The following is a 16,786-nucleotide window of genomic DNA, read 5'->3' on the forward strand; positions in this document are numbered from 1 at the left end:
ACGAAGGATAGAGGATGGAGGGGGTGCTTTGAGAATGGTGATGTCAAGAGATGGGTCGATGGCAAAGCAGATGAGTGCACTTGTGACCCTGACGACCCCCAGGAGGCCAATCAAGCCTCAAGAAGAGGGATGAGGGGAGGAGAGGGCAGAAATGTGGGTGAAGAGTCACGACGGGCACGGTGGTGAGGTGGTACCATTTTGTCTTGGATGGCTTTCACCTGTAATTCAGGATTTTGTATTTGCAGCTGTGTGTTTTGACTTTGCTGATGACAATAAAGACTTCAGCCTTGTCTGTGCCGGCTGCCCATTCAGTCCACGCCATGTGTCATGAGCGAACTGTCTTCATCCCATAAGTCGAAGTCCTGACCCCTAGGACCTCAGAAGGTGACCTTATTTGGAGACAGCACCTTTATAGAGGTAATCGAGTTAAAATGGGATCATTACAGTGGGTACTAATCCAATATGACCAGGATATTTTTTAAATGGGGAAATCTGGAGGCAAATAGGCACACAGGAAGAACACAAACCAAGGAAAAAGGCAGAGACTGAGGTTGTGCTTCTACAAGAAAAGGAACAAAAAGTACAGATGAACCTATTTGCAAAGCAGGATTAGAGACAGACATAGAGAACAAATGTATGGATACCAAGAGGGGAAAGGGAGGGTGGGATAAATTGGGAGACTAGGATTGACATATACACATCTGCTTTGTATAAAGAAGTCTGAGCACCGAAAAACTGATGCTTTTGAACTGTGGTGTTGGAGAAGACTCTTGAGAGTCCCTTGGACTGCAAGGAGATCCAACCAGTCCATCCTGAAGGAGATCAGCCCTGAATATTCGTTGGAAGGACTGATGCTGAATCTGAAACTCCAATACTTTGGTCACATGATGTGAACAGCTGACTCATTTGAAAAGACCCTGATGCTGGGAATGATTGAAGGCAGGAGGAGAAGGGGACAACAGAGGATGAGATGGTTGGATGGCATCACTGACCCAACGGACATGAGTTTGAGCAAGCTTTGGGAGTTGGTGACGGACAGGGAAGCCTGATGTACTGCAGTCCACGGGTTCGCAAAGAGTCAGACACGACTAAGCAACTGAACGGAACTGAGCTGAGTGAGAACTGATGGCAGAGCAATAGCCTGCTCAGAGCTCCGTGGTCCTAAAATGGAATAAATCCAAAACGAGGGAATGTATGTATATGCGTACCTGATTCAGTGTGCACAAAACAACGTTGTAAAGCCACCATCGTCCAATAAAATTTTTTTGTTTGCCAGCAAGCCACCAAAATCTAGGGGAGATTCATACGCAGATTCTTCCTTATAGTCTTCAGAAAAAAAAAAAAAAAAAAAAACCTTGCCAACAACTCAATCTCATCTCCAGCCTGAAGAACTGTGAGACAATAAATCTCACAATTTACTATTGTTTAAGCCACCCCATTAGTGGTACTTCATTACAGCAGCCCTAGAAAACTAAGACTTCATCAAGCTCCTCCGTACAGACTGTGCCCAAATAGAACTCACATTCTACTAGGAAATTGTTGATCTTGGTAAAGAGCATGCCTGTCTCAGCCAACCTCTGTTAGATAGGGGGATAAAGTCTTCATTGCAGCCTAAGAGCCTGGAGAAGGTGAATTCAAAAGAAACCAAGAACTGAAGAGAGAACTGCTCGAGGGAAGGAAGGAGAAGGCAAAACGGAGGAGAGAAGGTTGAAAGAAAAGATGATCTTGCAACAGTGGTTCTTAACCCCGGTTGCACATTAGATTCGCCTACGGAGGTATGGAGATGTGAGAGGCTATACAATCACATCAGAACCTGGGCTGTGGGACCCAGACATCAGTATTTTGTAAAGATCTCCAGTGTGCAGATCTCTCTGACTCCAATGTGCAGCCAAAGTTGACAACTATTGTCTGGCGAGTTCCCCATCTTTGGTAAACTGCGTTTTAAAACGTTTCAAAACACAGTTCTGAGACATGCTGAAGCTATTCTACTGCTCCCAAATAGTCCAGAATCATGTTTGCAGATGTTGGTGAGCCTATGATTTTCACAGTGGTGTTTTTTCTTGAACCTAATGGTATTTCACGAATGAGGTGCTGAGAGATAAAATGAGGCCAGCCTAGGAGTTTGAGATGACCTGTACACACTGGTGTAATTAAACCAACAAGGTCCTGCTGTATTAGCTCAGGGAACTCTGTTCAGTGTCATGTGGCAGCCTGGAAGGGAGGGGAGTTTGGGAGAGAATGGATGCATGTATATGTATGGCTTAGTCGCTCTTCTGTCCTCCTGAACCTAGCACAACATTGTTAAATCTGCTATACTCCGATATAAAATAAAAAGTTAAAAAAAAAATAAAGTTTAAAAAAATGAGGTCAGCCCCACTCATTCTAGTTTCTTCTGCAGAGGAATGGACAAGACAGGCTGAGTGGTGCGTCAGCCCGTACAGGAGAAAAGGAAAGAAGGCCACTGTGAACAGTAACAGGAGGCAGTGAAAATGCAAAAGGACACGGAAATGTTTGAGCGGTGAGTAACTCAGCTTCCCTTTGTGCTTTCCCGGTGGCTTAGATGGTAAAGAATCTGTCTGCAATGCAGGAAACCCAGGTTCAATCCCTGGGTTGGGAAGATCCCCTGGAGAAGGAAATGGCAACCCATTCCAGTATTCTTGCCTGGAGAATTCCATGGACAGAGGAGCCTGGCGGGCTACAGTCCATAGGGTCACAAAGAGTAGGTCATGACTGAGCAACTAATACTTCCACTTCCACATCAGCTTCCCTTTGTCATTTCTTCAATTAATCTTGAGAGTAGAGATCTGGATACTTGTGTTGAAGCTACCTCTGCTGTAGATTACAAATCAGAGCACTTTCTCCAAGACTATCTAGTCCTGCAATCAATAACTAGTTTGTAGGAGATCAAAAGATAACTGTAATAGAGAAACTCAAGATGCTGGTGATAGAGGGTAGAAGATAGGGACCAGAAAGGAATAAAAATATATCCATACCCAGCAGAGCACAAGCTGTAGTGGGTCAGAATATGTATATATCTTTGAGGAAAACCTTGAATGTAATTGCCTGAAATATAGCTCTCTCTAGGACCTAAAACTTGCATTAGATTTTTCTTGTTCAAAGAAAGCTTTTTGTTCAAAAATGAGTTTAAAAAAAGAAAAGAGCAAGCCAGTTTCTCCCACTTTGAACTGGGATAATACCCTTTGAGCCTCGTATTTCGGATGCAGTCAGTTCTATAATGTCTGTTCACTGTCGTTATAATTCCATCTGATTAGTTTCTTGTCACGTAGAAGTAGGGTTAAAGACGTGAGATTTTTTAGAATTGGCATCTGAGATCACTATTTATTTAGAAAAAAAGACTTTTAGAAGGACCAGTGAAAGTGGTTTTTAGGTCAACTTCCCTTCGTGTGCCTTTGCCTTTTGGTCAGGAAAACACAAGCTCTGGGCAAGAGACATCCCATTTTATTTCAAAGATCTCTCAAGTAATAGAAGTCTAAAATATCTAACAGATCCACATTGCATGTTCATAACATTAGTTGTTTGGTGACTTATATGACAGTCAAATGAAGTAGCTATATGAAGTTCATCTTTTTATCACTAGGCAATTAAAAACTGTTTATTTTTAAAAATTAATAAGTTGGGACTTACCAGGCAGCCCAGTGGTTAAGACTCCAAACTTCCACAGCAGGCGGCACAGGTTCCATCCTTGGTCAAAAACTAAGATCCCACATGCCATGTGCAGTGCAGCCAAAATTAAGTTTTTTAATATATACAATGCAGTCTCTATACAGGTGGCCAAGGATACAGGGTTTACATCCATCCACAGGCCAGGCAGGCCCCATGCTGCGTCAGAGGGTGTGGTAAGTGGCTGGGTTGGTGGAGCCATGTAACCATGATCACCATATACACAACCATCATGTCTACCTAGAGTTTTGAAATTAAAGCTGATCTCATAAGTTATAATAAAATTCTAATACATCGTGGAGAGAGAGAGTGCCCACCCAGTCTCACATGGCCTTTTCAGGACACAGAGACAGAAGACACGGAACCGGCTAACCTGAGTCCTCATCCCACAGTTTCCTTCCCTCACCAACTGACCTCAGGCATGAGAATCCATCTCTCCTTGCCTTAGTTTTCCCATCTGTAAAATGGAGAGAAGAATATCTGTTCTTACAGTACTCTTAAAAGAATTAAATAATGAGTGTGAAACACTCAGCATGATCAGTATATACTAGGAAACATAAGGGGTTACCTGACTCTTACTTTATTTATATAGCAAATGTCCTTTTCAAATTTATTGTTTTAGTCAATTTTGGTGCTTTCACGTCTTCTCTTGGCTTCAGGTCATTTTTCCTAGTCTTATTTTTGCTTTACTCCAGATTCTTCATTTAGTTTTCTTCTTCTTTTTCATATTTTTGAAATTTGTGTGCATTTTTATATCAGCCTTAAGTTTTGTTTTTTATTTCTGGAAAAAGGTGACATGAAAAAAAATAAATAAATAATACATTGGATTCACCCAGCTTGAGGAATCATCTTGATGAGTAATATTACATTGGAGTATTTGGTTGGTAAAACACTTCCTTCCATTTCCTAGAGCTAGACACCTGCTCCAGAAGGTATGTTCTCTGCCCGAAGACCGTGATGGGACATCCCTGGTGACACAGTGGATAAGAATCCACTTACCAATGCAGGGGACGTGGGTTTGATCCCTGGTCCGGGAAGGCTCCACATACCACGGGGCAACTAAGCCTGCGCATCGCCCCCACTGAGCCCACGTGCCTTAGGGCCCGTGCTCCGCAACGGGAAAGTAGCCCCTGCTTGCCCCAACTAGAGAAAGCCTGCACATAGCAATGAAGACCCAGCACAACCAAAACTCAATAAAGAAACACAATATGAGATGAAGAAGACTGTTGTATCCCAAGGCTCAGAAGAGAGAATCCATTGAGATTATGAGATAATTTGTTACTATCAGTCAATGATCTAAGCAGAGAGAAAATACCCATTATGGAAGCAATAATTTGAAGAGCATTGGATGTCAGTGACTACTTCAAAGTTCAGCAAGTATTTCGGTCCAAGGCATCATGCTAGGCAACAAAGTCAGCAGTATTATAAGCAGGATATAAATAATAAAAAGTCTTGTCCTCAGAGAGTTTACAAACTAACGGGGAAAATAAGACGAAAACACTAGCAAGTACAATGCGGAATGTTTTGAGTGATGTAAGAATGGACAGGTGGGCATTGAGGGAATTTGAGAATGCAATTGAGAAGGGAAGTAAAAGTTGCTCAGTCGTGTCTGATTCTTTGCGATCCCATGGATTATACAATCCATGGAATTCTCCAGGCCAGAATACTTGAGTGGGTAGCCTTTCCCTTCTCAGGAGGATCTTCCCAACCCAGGGATCAAACCCAGGTCTCCCACATTGCAGGTGGATTCTTTACCAGCTGAGCTGCAAGGGAAGCAGTTGAGAAGAGAAAACTCAAAAAAGAAGGAGGAGGGGTAGATGTGGGCATTGAAAGATGAGCAGACGTCAGCAGCTTCCTCTACTAGGAACTATTGCCTGCTGAAGAAACGATGTCTTCATTGACATATAGGGCTCCCAGTGGTCTCTCTCTCCTGATTAGGGGCTAGAAGGTCCACCTGCATAGCCAGACATCAGGACACAATTTGTCTTTTTTTCTTCTCTCTGATTTCACCTCCCAATGGTTCCATGAAATGCCTCTAGTAATGGAATCACCCTTTCCCCATAGCAGATACACACCAAAGACCACAACAAAAAGCCTGCCAATCCAAGCCTGTAAAGAGCATCAGATTGCAATGCCCGCCCCGCCACCACCCTCAGAGGAGACTTGAGAGCATATAAAGCTGAAACTCCATGTTTCCCCGGAGCTGGAAGCCTTCCCAACATGGGCCGCCCAGTCCTCCTCCTCTGGCTGCTGCTCTTCCAGACTATTCTACAAGAAGCAGGTACCAGAGCTGATGCCCCAGGCTGTTTTGCTCCTGCCTTGTTCCAAGCTTGAAAGGGAAAGGATGGTTATTTGCACATAGTTCACCAGCACACTAGAAGAAAGCTTAGCATTAAATCCAGACAAATAGAACTTTACTGTTTAATCCAATCCAACCACCATTGAGATGTTACTGGAATAATAACCAAATGCATAGTCATGATTGATTAAGGGAAGTTGCATCAAATCTTTTCTCTAAGATATTTTTTCCCCCATGGACAAGGCACTGGCCAATTTTTCGTTCTTTAAGTCCACGGCTCTGTTTTTAGGATTTGGGGAGAAATAGATAAAGGAGGAATACTTGTCTGCAGGATAATTAAATAGGAGTTTTGAAAATGTTCTTTGGCTTCTGTATTGATATTTACTGCTTTGTTGTTGTTGTTGTTTAGTCACTATGTCATATCCAACCTTTTTGCAACACCATGGATTATAGCCTTCCAGGCTCCTCTGTCCGTTGGATTTCCCAGGCAAGAATACTGGAGGGGGTTCCCATCTCCTTTTCCAGGGGATGTTCCCAACCCTGGGATCGAACTCCGGGTTCCTGCTTGGAAGACATATTCTTTACCACTGAGCCACCAGGGAAGCCCTATTTAGCGCTAGAGGTACTGAATTATTGCCATGAATTCTTTACTGTTGCTGAATGGAGTTAAAAATATAAAGTAAAATAATATCTTAGCCTGAAGTATTGGACATGGCATGAAATTATCTGGACTACTAGACTCGTGAAGTCTTCTAATCTGAAAATCTGTACCTTTCCAAATCAATTTTACTTTCTTAGTCTTAATCTGTACTCCACATCTAGCCCTCTTCAAGAAATTTTAATTTACTTTAGAATTAAAGTAATTTAAAATATCTATATTATTTGAATTATTTCAAATATTTCAATTATCTATATAATTTCAATCATTATTTTGTGGCTCCGGGGAGAAATATTAAAGTCCTTTACTACTTAGCTTTCCCATTTATACTAACAAATGGAAATTTGGAAATACTCTTGACCAGCTAATAGCTTGAATATAATTTTCATTAACTTTAAAGAAAAACATAACCCCAACCACAGAATAATGTTTGATTGTAAAGTTTATACTCTTCTTTTATTCTTCAAGTAATTGTACAGATATGTTTATGTCAGACACTAAAACATTATTTATTAAAACACACTAGTGTGTTAAGAAATTAAGTGAGTTTTTTAATCCTTTGGGGTTCTGGGCCTAATTTCTCATGTATATGTCTGAGGAGGTATGAGTCTGGGCTTATTTAAAGCCAGCTTATTAAAGCATCTTATTTAAAGCCAGAAGGGTCTGCATAATTCTGTACTCCTGGCCATCTGAACTTAGAGTTTTTTCACCGCTCCACGCTATTTGTTCTCCCGCAAAAAGGGGATAATTCATTGTATTGTTGGGAGATTCAGTATGCATTGTATTGTTGTGCTGTGGTTTCCCTTGTGGTTCAGCTGGTAAAGAATCTGCCTGCAATGTGGGAAACCTGGGTTCAATTCCTGAGTTGGGAAGATCCCCTGGAGAAGCGAAAGGCTACCCACTCCAGTATTCTGGCCTGGAGTAGACTCTATAGCCCATGGGGTTGCAAAGAGTCAGACACGACTGAGCAATTTTCACTCACTCACTCCCTCATTGTTGGGGAGATTTAAAAAAATAATGTTTGTAAGTTACTTGAAAGAGTGCCTCAGGTACAGAAAATGCTCATTCAAGATTAAATGTTAGTATAGAGGCTGTAAATTCTAAGTTGTGCATTGTAAACTGATGAAAGATGACTATATAGATTACGAGATTTAGATTATAACATTTTACCATGATATTTCCATTCCCCAAGAAACCAAGAATTTCCTCTTTCAGTATTTCAGTGTAGATTTCAGTTTAATTAACTGATTTAATATTGTCAATATGCATAGCACCAAAAGAGTTCTTTTCTTCTAGCAACATCAGTACTAAGCAGGTAGGTGCTTTGGAGATTCATGAACTAAACCGAATGTAGGTGGGAAAATTGGACTTTCTGAAATATAACATTTTGGAAATTTCTGAGAAAATTCAATTCTTATTTGCTACAATTCAGGTGAAGATGATGCTGACTTTGATGGTGCTGAAAGTAACAAAGCACGGGCTTTGAGAATATAGTTACAGGCAGGACTGAAAGTGACCCCTGGACCAGTCTGGAACGAGGCTCAGTGAGCTCTGCACCCAGGGCCTGACTTGAAGTGTATTGCTACTCTTTGGAAGCAGAAGTGTGCTATGATTTAATGTGCCTGGAATCAGATGCCCAAAGGATTTAGGATGGACATGAAGGGGGCAGGGGGAAAGTGGAGAGACAACCCCCAGTCTGGGATAAGCAAGTTTAATAATTTCTGGGAACTGGACAAAAATGCATCTTAAAATCCAGTGATTTTCTTAAGACTACATCTCAATAACTACTTAAAAATGTGTTGAGAAAAGCAGAGAATGAGTCCCTGGGAATAAAGATCAGCCTCAATTCTAACTCCATCCCCCACCTCCCATCACATTGAAAAACCAAGTATCTGTGGAAAAAACAGCCAAAGGAGGGCTATTTATTACATTCAATTGGGCCCTGTGATAACCTGGGCTTCTTTGGTGGTTCAGATGGCAAAGTATCTACCTGCAGTGTAAGAGATCTGGGTTTGAATTCTGGGTCGGAAAGATCCCTTGGAGAAGGCAACCCACTCCAGTATTCTTGCCAGGAAAATTCCACGGACAGAGGAGCCTGGTGGGCTACAGTCCATGGGATAACCTAGTTAGAACAATATTCAACTCTTGTCTCCTTCTGCCTTATCTTGCTTTCCTTGAAAATTGAAAACTCACCCCCAATGTCAGCGTTATTTGTCACACTGAGGGCACACATTGCCACATTTCTGGACCCATTTCTTAACACAGTCACTGACACAATAGCGGGCTCTCCATAAACAGTTTGAACAAATGAATGAACCAACACGAGCAGGAATGCTTGCAAATCATTTCTATAAGCCCTACTGATACCTGCTTACTGGATCCTCTCAAAATAAAGACAGCAAGATTGTGGGGTTGTTGCCTCTGTGTTGCTTCAAATCTAAGGATATTTGAGAGGCTCAGTGGATCTTACAGACAAGACTTGCCAGTATCCTTTACACCAGGGCCACCTTCTCCCAGACTCTCCGGCTCCTCCTTTATCTGTGCTCCCTCCAAGCCTTTTACCTAGGCTTATCCTCTCCCCCAGGATGAGCACCTCACCCTACAGCTTGTAGGGAGGTGCTCCTGAGCCTCCAGGAGCACGTGGTTAGTGGTCTGATACGGTCCTACAGGCTTTACCAGGCTCCTCGTGTGGACTGCATAAGAGACTGGCAGACAATGGGCCCAGTGAGAGCTTCTGGGAACAACCACCCAGAAACACAGCTGCAGTTCAGTGCAGTCCGCCTGGATATCAGGAGGGATTTGGGGACCTGCAAGCCACTGGAGTTCGGTTGGTATTAGGGTGATTCATGCGGAAAATGTGAGCACAAAGGACAAACTGTTGACTGCCAGAGAAAGCAGGGCTACTTCTGAAAATGTGATTGTTCCCTGTGTTGACTTCACCTGACCAACACGATCCAAGTTAAATATTTTAACAAAATAGTCCCTAAAACCACCTTGCAAATGGAGTTTGGAAAGTTTTGATTTTCAGCCTGATTAAACATCAAATCCCTTAATGGTTGAGTTGCTAATCACTCCCTTCCTTCACATGCATAGTGATTTATGATCCTGTCTAAGGACATTCCAAGACCACTTATCTTTCCCTGGTAGTGAAGATGTAGACTCAAATTTCACAGATACGTTTACATAACTGCAGATGCTCAAACCTGGAAGAGCAGGATTTTAGAAGAGTGAATAGAAACAAAATGTAAACAAAATTTAGTCCAGAGCAGGCTACAGGGGCTAGGAAAGGAAGAAAAAACCAAAAAAATCAAACCTCCTTCCTCTTCAGGCTAGAATATCACATAATCCACATTTAGAATTTGGTTCCACTAGTAAGGAGTTGTGTGGTCACTTAACCTCTCACAGCCTCAACTTCCCCATTAATAAAATGAGAAGAGAGAGAGCAGCCAGTTCACGGAGTTTCTGAAAAGGTTCTCTGGTGGGTCTAGTGGTTAGGATTCCAGGCCTTCACTGTGGTGGCCTGGATTCAATCCCTGGTCCAGGAACATAGATCTTGCAAGCTGCACGGTGTAGCCAAAAGAATAAAAAAGTAAATCATGGACAGCTCTCAGCCCTGCGGCCAGCTCATCGAAGATGGTGGTGTGCTCCACCCTCTCACTTAGAGCAAATTCCCTGAGTGGTCCTTGACTCTGCCTTCTCCCAGAGCCTTCGCCCAATCCTCAGGAAACCGTGTTGGCTCTGCCAGAATCTAGTTACTTCTCACCATCCCATCTTGACTTACTGTCCCACCTTAGACGGGGCCCCCACCTCCTCTGCCTTGATTTCTCCAGTCGCTGTGACTGGTCTCCTGGCTTCCACCCCGTTCTCCCAAGTCAGTTCCCCACACAGCAGCCAGACTGATCCTCTGAAACTCAAGTCAGATCACGTCAATCTCCTGCTCCAAGCCCTGCAAAGCTTCCTCGTCTCACTCAGGGTAGAGGTCAGAGGCCAGCAAAGCCCTCGAAGGCCTGCTCCCTGGTTACCATCCCCACCTCTTTCCATTCCTTCTCATGCTTCTCTGTTCAGGATCCTCAGTCCTTCCATTGCCCCCCGGGAACATGATGGGCAGGCCGGGGCGGGGGGTGGGGTGGGCTTTGCCCTGGACACTCCCTCTGTCTGGCAGTCTTCCCCACATATCAGCAAGTCTTACTCCTTACCACCTGCAAGTTTTTCTCAAATGTTAATTTCTCACAAGACCTACTCTGACCATTCTTTGATCATCCTAACCCTTAATTTCCACTTTTTTATTTCCTCAGCCACTTTTTAAATGCTATAATTCACTTGCTTATCTTCTGTTGTGTTCATTGACTGTCCCCTTCCTCTAGAATGTAAGCCCCACAAGGGCGGGGGTCTTGGTCTGCAATGTTCAATGATAAATGCTGCTGCTGCTGCTAAGTCGCTTCAGTCGTGTCTGACTCTGTGTGACTCCATAGACGGCAGCCCACCAGGCTCCTCTGTCCCTGGGATTCTCCGGGCAAGAATACTGGAGTGGGCTGCCATTTCCTTCTTTATTATTTCCATGATAAATACTAAAAAGCCTCTAATAGTCCTTGGCACAGAGTTGGTATGCAATGCTAACCTTTGAATAAATAAATGTAGGTGTTCAATCAGTGTTAGCTGATTTTTTCCTTTTTTCTCTTATGTATTTATTTATTTGGTTGTGCCAGGTCTTACTTGTGGCATGGAGAATCTTTTAAGTTGCAGCATGTGGGATCTGGTTTTTCAACCCGAGATCAAACCTGAGCCTCCTGCAATGGGAGTGCAGAGTCTCAGCCACTGGGCGACCAGGGAAGTCCCTGATTTTTTTCTTTTTTGGAAGCAAAACATTGAGATATTGGGAAGAACATCTAATATGTATTCCCCAATTCAAGATATTTTCTTTCACACAGCTCTTATTAAAAAAGGGCTAATTGTTGTTCTCTCAGGTACCTGATTGCCTCAAAATATTGCAATCATCATCAACCTCTATTGTCATTCTTTTCCAATTCCTATCTTTCATGGATAACCAAGCCACAGATTTTCAAGTGTATGATTATCACCTGAGAAGTTTGTTTAAATATAAGCCATAATCACACAGGTCAGTAGGTCTAGGAAAAGGCCTAGGAATCAATATTTTAAACAGTTTCATAGGTAATTCTGATAAAGGCAGCTGGAGGATTAACTTAAGAAACATTGTCTTCCATTTTGTTTGCTCTCCTCAATACCCCTTGAGCTGCCATCACACACAGCCCAAGCCTTCAATGTTTCTTGTCTAGCACCCCAGCTAGACACTAGCAACATCTGCACCCCAGATTTCTCCCCACCTTTGCCTCTCACTCACCTCTAGCCACCCCTGCACTGGGCTATGTCATGTCCTTTCTCTGATCAAGAACCCAAAATGGTGCCTCCACTGACACTTGAAAAGTCTGGACTTCTTTTCTGTGCATTCAAAATCCCAAAAAGTGAAAGCCTCCTATTTGTCCATCCTTGTGCCCACTCTTTATCCAACACAGTCACTGTTCTAGTTCAGATGGTTCCCTTTTGATTCCTATACTTAAAAAAGGGTCATACTGATTTACCCACTTCCTCTAAATTTAGCCAAACCATTCTTCAAGGCCTGCTTGACATCCCACCCCATTAATTCATTTACTAGTCAATTCGGGAGTGCCCAGCAGGTTCCAGACACTGTGCAGGGAGAATGGTCCCTTCCATCCAGGTCCACCAATCTGCTGGGGGGGATAAAACACGAACACAGGTAGCCCCAAGTTAGTTGCCAGCCAATGGGTTATTGAGACACTATCATCTGTTGTTGGATCCCCAGAGCTTGGCACATAGAAAGTACTCAGTGATGTTAAGCTTGAATGAACTAAGTATAAATACTTTGGGAAGTTAGGTTTCCAGTTGAGGGAACTAGGAAATACTTTATAAGAGTTTCCAATTTGAGATTGGTCTTGCTTAGGATACCATGTTGATATGAGGGGGTTAAGACATTGCAGAGAATTTTGATAAGTCAGGAAAAGTCATATTGAGGCGGGCAAAAAGAGCTTCTTTCTGAGGAAAGGAGAACACCGTGTCAGTAGGTGAGAAGCTGGAAAGGAAGATGTGAATCTGATCATGGAGGGGTCTGAAATTGAGGCTAAGAACTTTGGGTTTTATCCAGCAGATGATGAAGATCCATAGTAGGCTGAGGGGTGACACCAGAGTGACTTTTCAGATGAGTAAACACTTAGTATGGACTAGAGTGAGGAGAGACTGAATGAGGGACACTGGTTTCTTAAAAATGGATTATGGTGGTTCACACAAAAATCATTTTTAAAAACCCTAAATAGAAGTGTCAGGCATGGGTTTGAATGGCAGGAATAGAAAGTCCACTTTCTTTTCTTCTTCTTTTTTTTTTTTTTTGAATGACTATCTGTAATCCAAGTCACCTGGCTGGGCTTTACCAGCACAATCACAGGGCTTCTTTGATAAAATGAGACAATGGGTGGAGAAAGTGCTTTGGAAAGTGATAGTTTTGTGCAGACATACGGGAAAATCATACCAGGGAAAGGGTAATTGGGAGAAAGACCTGGCCTGATGGTAGGAGATGGGAGGTGTGGGAGGGAAAGAAGAGTCAAAGGAAAGAAGCGGGACTGCCCGGGGCATGAGAGGCTGGGGAACTTAGTGGCTAAATGTCCAGATTCTGGAACTCAAATCCTGGCATTGCCTCTTATTAGCTGTGGGGTCTGGGAACACTACTTGACTTCTTTTTGCATCGACTGCCTAATCTGTTCAATAGGAATAAAAACAATAGAGTCGCTCTCAATAAGACATGGAAATTGCTCCGCCCCATGGCAAGCACATAGTAGGTGCTGAATAAGGGTTAACTATTATCAACAACACCAACTTAGTTGACTTCCAGAAGTCTCTCCACCCCATGGGGAGACCGCTCTTCAGTCTTGCAGCCCAGACCACATATCTTGTCACTGGGTTACATCCTGTCTGGTCTAGTGCTCAACCTATATAGTGAATAAATAGAGATTTTTTTTCCAGCCACAGGAACCAGGCTCTGTATGTCTGTATGGCCATAGAATCTTAGACTTGTCTAGTTTAAATGGACAGCTGTGAATCTACTCAGACCTGACAGCATCACAGGCCTTTGTCCTTGGGTGTGTCTACAGAACATGGTTGAAAGAGGTGGCAGCTGACAGAGATGCTCAGGGTGCAAAAATCTATCAAAGGGACCACTTTGGAAGATATATCTTATTTGTTTGGTCAAAACAATGGTTAGACCAAAGTTATTGTACCTAACCAGAAAGAGTTAGGAACCAGGGGGAAAAAAAAGACTGCTTTCTTTTTGTTGAGCAGCAGCTAAATAGTTCATCCTTTACCAAAGCTATCTTTAAAAGGTAAATGCAAAATGTAAAATTAATTAATTTTAATTAAAAACCCAGCCAACAGAAAAATCTATGTTGAAGATGAAAATAGAAAAATAAATAAAAAGCAAAAAAGGGAGAAACAATTGTAAAATGGCAAACTCAGAAGATATTAGAAAACATCTAATTAAAACTAAGAAGCATGATTGAATGTACATGTAAAGTTTAATTAAAGAAAATGCCTGCAGATTAACTACAGAATAGCTAAAGACATGTAATAAACTATAGTGGTTGACAAAAAGTTGGAATAGCTGATGAAAATAGCTTATAACTATCACTTATTTGATGAAAAGTAATAGTTATAAGACCAGCTATACCCTGCAAGGTAAGAAAGTCATTTTCCAACTTGGCTGAACAACAGAATCACTTGGATTGATAAAATTCAGATTCCCAGGTCCCACTCTGCTGAGCTTGTGAGTCAGTGGGATTGGAGTGGGGCCCAGGAAGCTGCTGTCCAATGCCAGACCATGATCTCTGCTGGGAGGTTATTTCTCTCTCCCTGTTCTGAAGACTCTGGTTCTAACATGGTTCATGCATCTCAGTTTATTCCAAGGGGGATGGCAGAAGACCCAGAGAAAAGCTGTGGAAGAGACTGTCTAAGAGAAGCTCCACGCCAGGCACACCTGTGGAGCAGAGAGACGGTGAGTCAGAGCCCGGTGGTGGCCTGGGCGGACAGGAACGAGGGAGGAAACAGCTTGGCCCTGCTGGGCAGAACATGCTGAAAGGTTGTTGCTGAACCACGAAAGATGCCGGGATTCTTGGCCTCTGGAGGAGAATTCAATCTGGGGCCAGAGATGAAGCTTGATCACTCAGAGCTTTTGTGTAATAGAGTTTTATTAAAGTATAAAAGAGATAGAGAAAGTGTCTGACACAGGCATCAGAAGGGGGCAGAAAGAGTGTCCCCTTGCTAGTGTTAGCAATAGAGTTATGTACCTTTTAATTAGCTATTACAATGAATCAAAAGAATGTCTGGAGGTTGTAAAGACCTTACTAGACCCACTCCCATAATTTACATTTTAAGATTACAGGGTTAGCCAGAAGGTTTGTTTTTTTTTTTTCCAGAAATTGTCCTTAAGCAAGATTATTGTTACATAACCCTAAAGAATGTAGAGGGGGGAAAAAAAAGTTTGTCCTTTCCTCCTCCTTGAAAATTCTTGGGGACCCCTGGACTTCTTATCAACCTGCCGAGGAATTGGCTCAATGCCGAGAAGCAGGGAAGACCCCCTGGGGATGGGTAGTCCCCACCCTGCAGGGCAGGCTCCTCTCCCCTGGAAACGAAGACACTCCATTTTTACTTCTGCCTGACAAGCTAGGAATGCCCTCAGATCTTTATCTCATCTCGTGTTTCTTACACAGTAAAGACTCACGGTAAAGAGCACTCTGTTTCAGATGCTCTTATATATCGGGATATAGCATAATTGCCCCCCAAGAGCTTGTTGAACATGCAAAACCACAGACCCCAGTCCCAGTGTTGGAGTGTGCTCCAGGGGTCCGGTTCCCCAGAGACTGGAATGATGGGGGCTGGGTGAGGACCACACTTGGAGAAGCGCTGCTCAGTACCGCTGGGGAGTCCAACCTGCGGAGGCCCTCGGCCAGCAGCCGGCCCTGGGAGCTTTCATCGGTCTAGTCGCCTCTCTAATCATTCCTGGGCGAAGAGATCAGAAAACTTGCAGCTCCTCGAGTGGCCATTCAGTACCTGGACCTTTATGGATACTTGGTCCATTCATTTCTTAGAGGCAGATACTGTTACCAGCAACCGCGTTTTGCAGGCAAGCAGAGTGCGCCACTCTGCCCACACCTGCTGCACAGCTACCGAGATGAGAAGCAAACCCCGAGTCCGCTGGGCGCTCTGGGGCCCCTCCCTACCTGCTCCTGGGGAGGTGGAGGCCCCAGCGAGGTGGTCCCAGCAAAGAACTGGGGAGAGGTGAAGGGCGGGAGCAAGCTGAAGCGGGAGAGCCCCACCCTCTCCCGAAGAGGCACAGCCTGGGGCGGGGCAGGGCACAGCGCCCCGGAGTAAAGCACAGCGCATGCGTCTATTGTGGAGGTGCCCCCCCCCCCCCCCCCCCCCCCGGTACCCTGGGCTCCAAGCTGGCGATGACTCCGTGCCAAGCATCCTAGAATCAAGAAATATTTCTTAAGCTAAAATAGTAAGGCGCCCTGAGCTTAGAGCTTCTGTCTTCTTAGATGTAGATATTCTTGCCAGTGGGATGGGAGGATCCAACGGGAAGTGCTTTTGAAAAGAACAAAGCAAAGCCGGATGTTCCCCACGAGGCCTGCTGAGGTCAGGGGGATGACCCCAGACCCCCGGGAGCTATCAGGATGTGCTAAAGTTCCTGTTCTGTCCCTGTTTCCTCCTCCCTGGTAAAATGGGGACAGTAATCCGAGATCAGGGAGTCCTGCGATGTCCGCTGAAGAGGGCTTAGCCGTGTGCCGGGAACCTGGATGGCACTTGATGAACAGTAGTTTTTGCCTGGTGATGACGGGGGTGAGGGAGATGCTGACTCCGGTCACCAACGCTTTGGCGGGGTTTGGGGGGCTGCCTTTCTCGCAAAGACTGGCTTGCTGCGCAGCTCGTGGAAGGTAATGGAAGGTGCTCTGGCCGCGTCGAGATGTATTTTGAAGGCGTGGGGTGCACGGTGTGTGCCTACCTGTGGGAGGAGAGTTACGCGCAGGTGGTGTGCCAGCGCTGGGCTGCGGGGCGGCCGTCTCGGCCCC

At 44.0% G+C, this 16,786-nt stretch overlaps 1 long non-coding RNA gene across 1 annotated transcript in view; it reads right to left on the reverse strand.

The window, feature by feature from the left end:
• The window catches only part of LOC139035990 (uncharacterized), a 47,727-nt gene extending 31,653 nt beyond the window's left edge, over window positions 1-16,074 (reverse strand). The window contains exon 1 of the long non-coding RNA XR_011488661.1: window positions 15,938-16,074. This is a non-coding gene — a long non-coding RNA (uncharacterized lncRNA). The remainder of the gene's footprint in view (window positions 1-15,937) is intronic.
• Between the last annotated feature and the right edge of the window lie 712 nt (window positions 16,075-16,786).

The sequence above is a fragment of the Odocoileus virginianus genome, chromosome 7 (genome assembly GCF_023699985.2).
Source record: "Odocoileus virginianus isolate 20LAN1187 ecotype Illinois chromosome 7, Ovbor_1.2, whole genome shotgun sequence".
Classification (NCBI taxonomy): domain Eukaryota; kingdom Metazoa; phylum Chordata; class Mammalia; order Artiodactyla; family Cervidae; genus Odocoileus; species Odocoileus virginianus.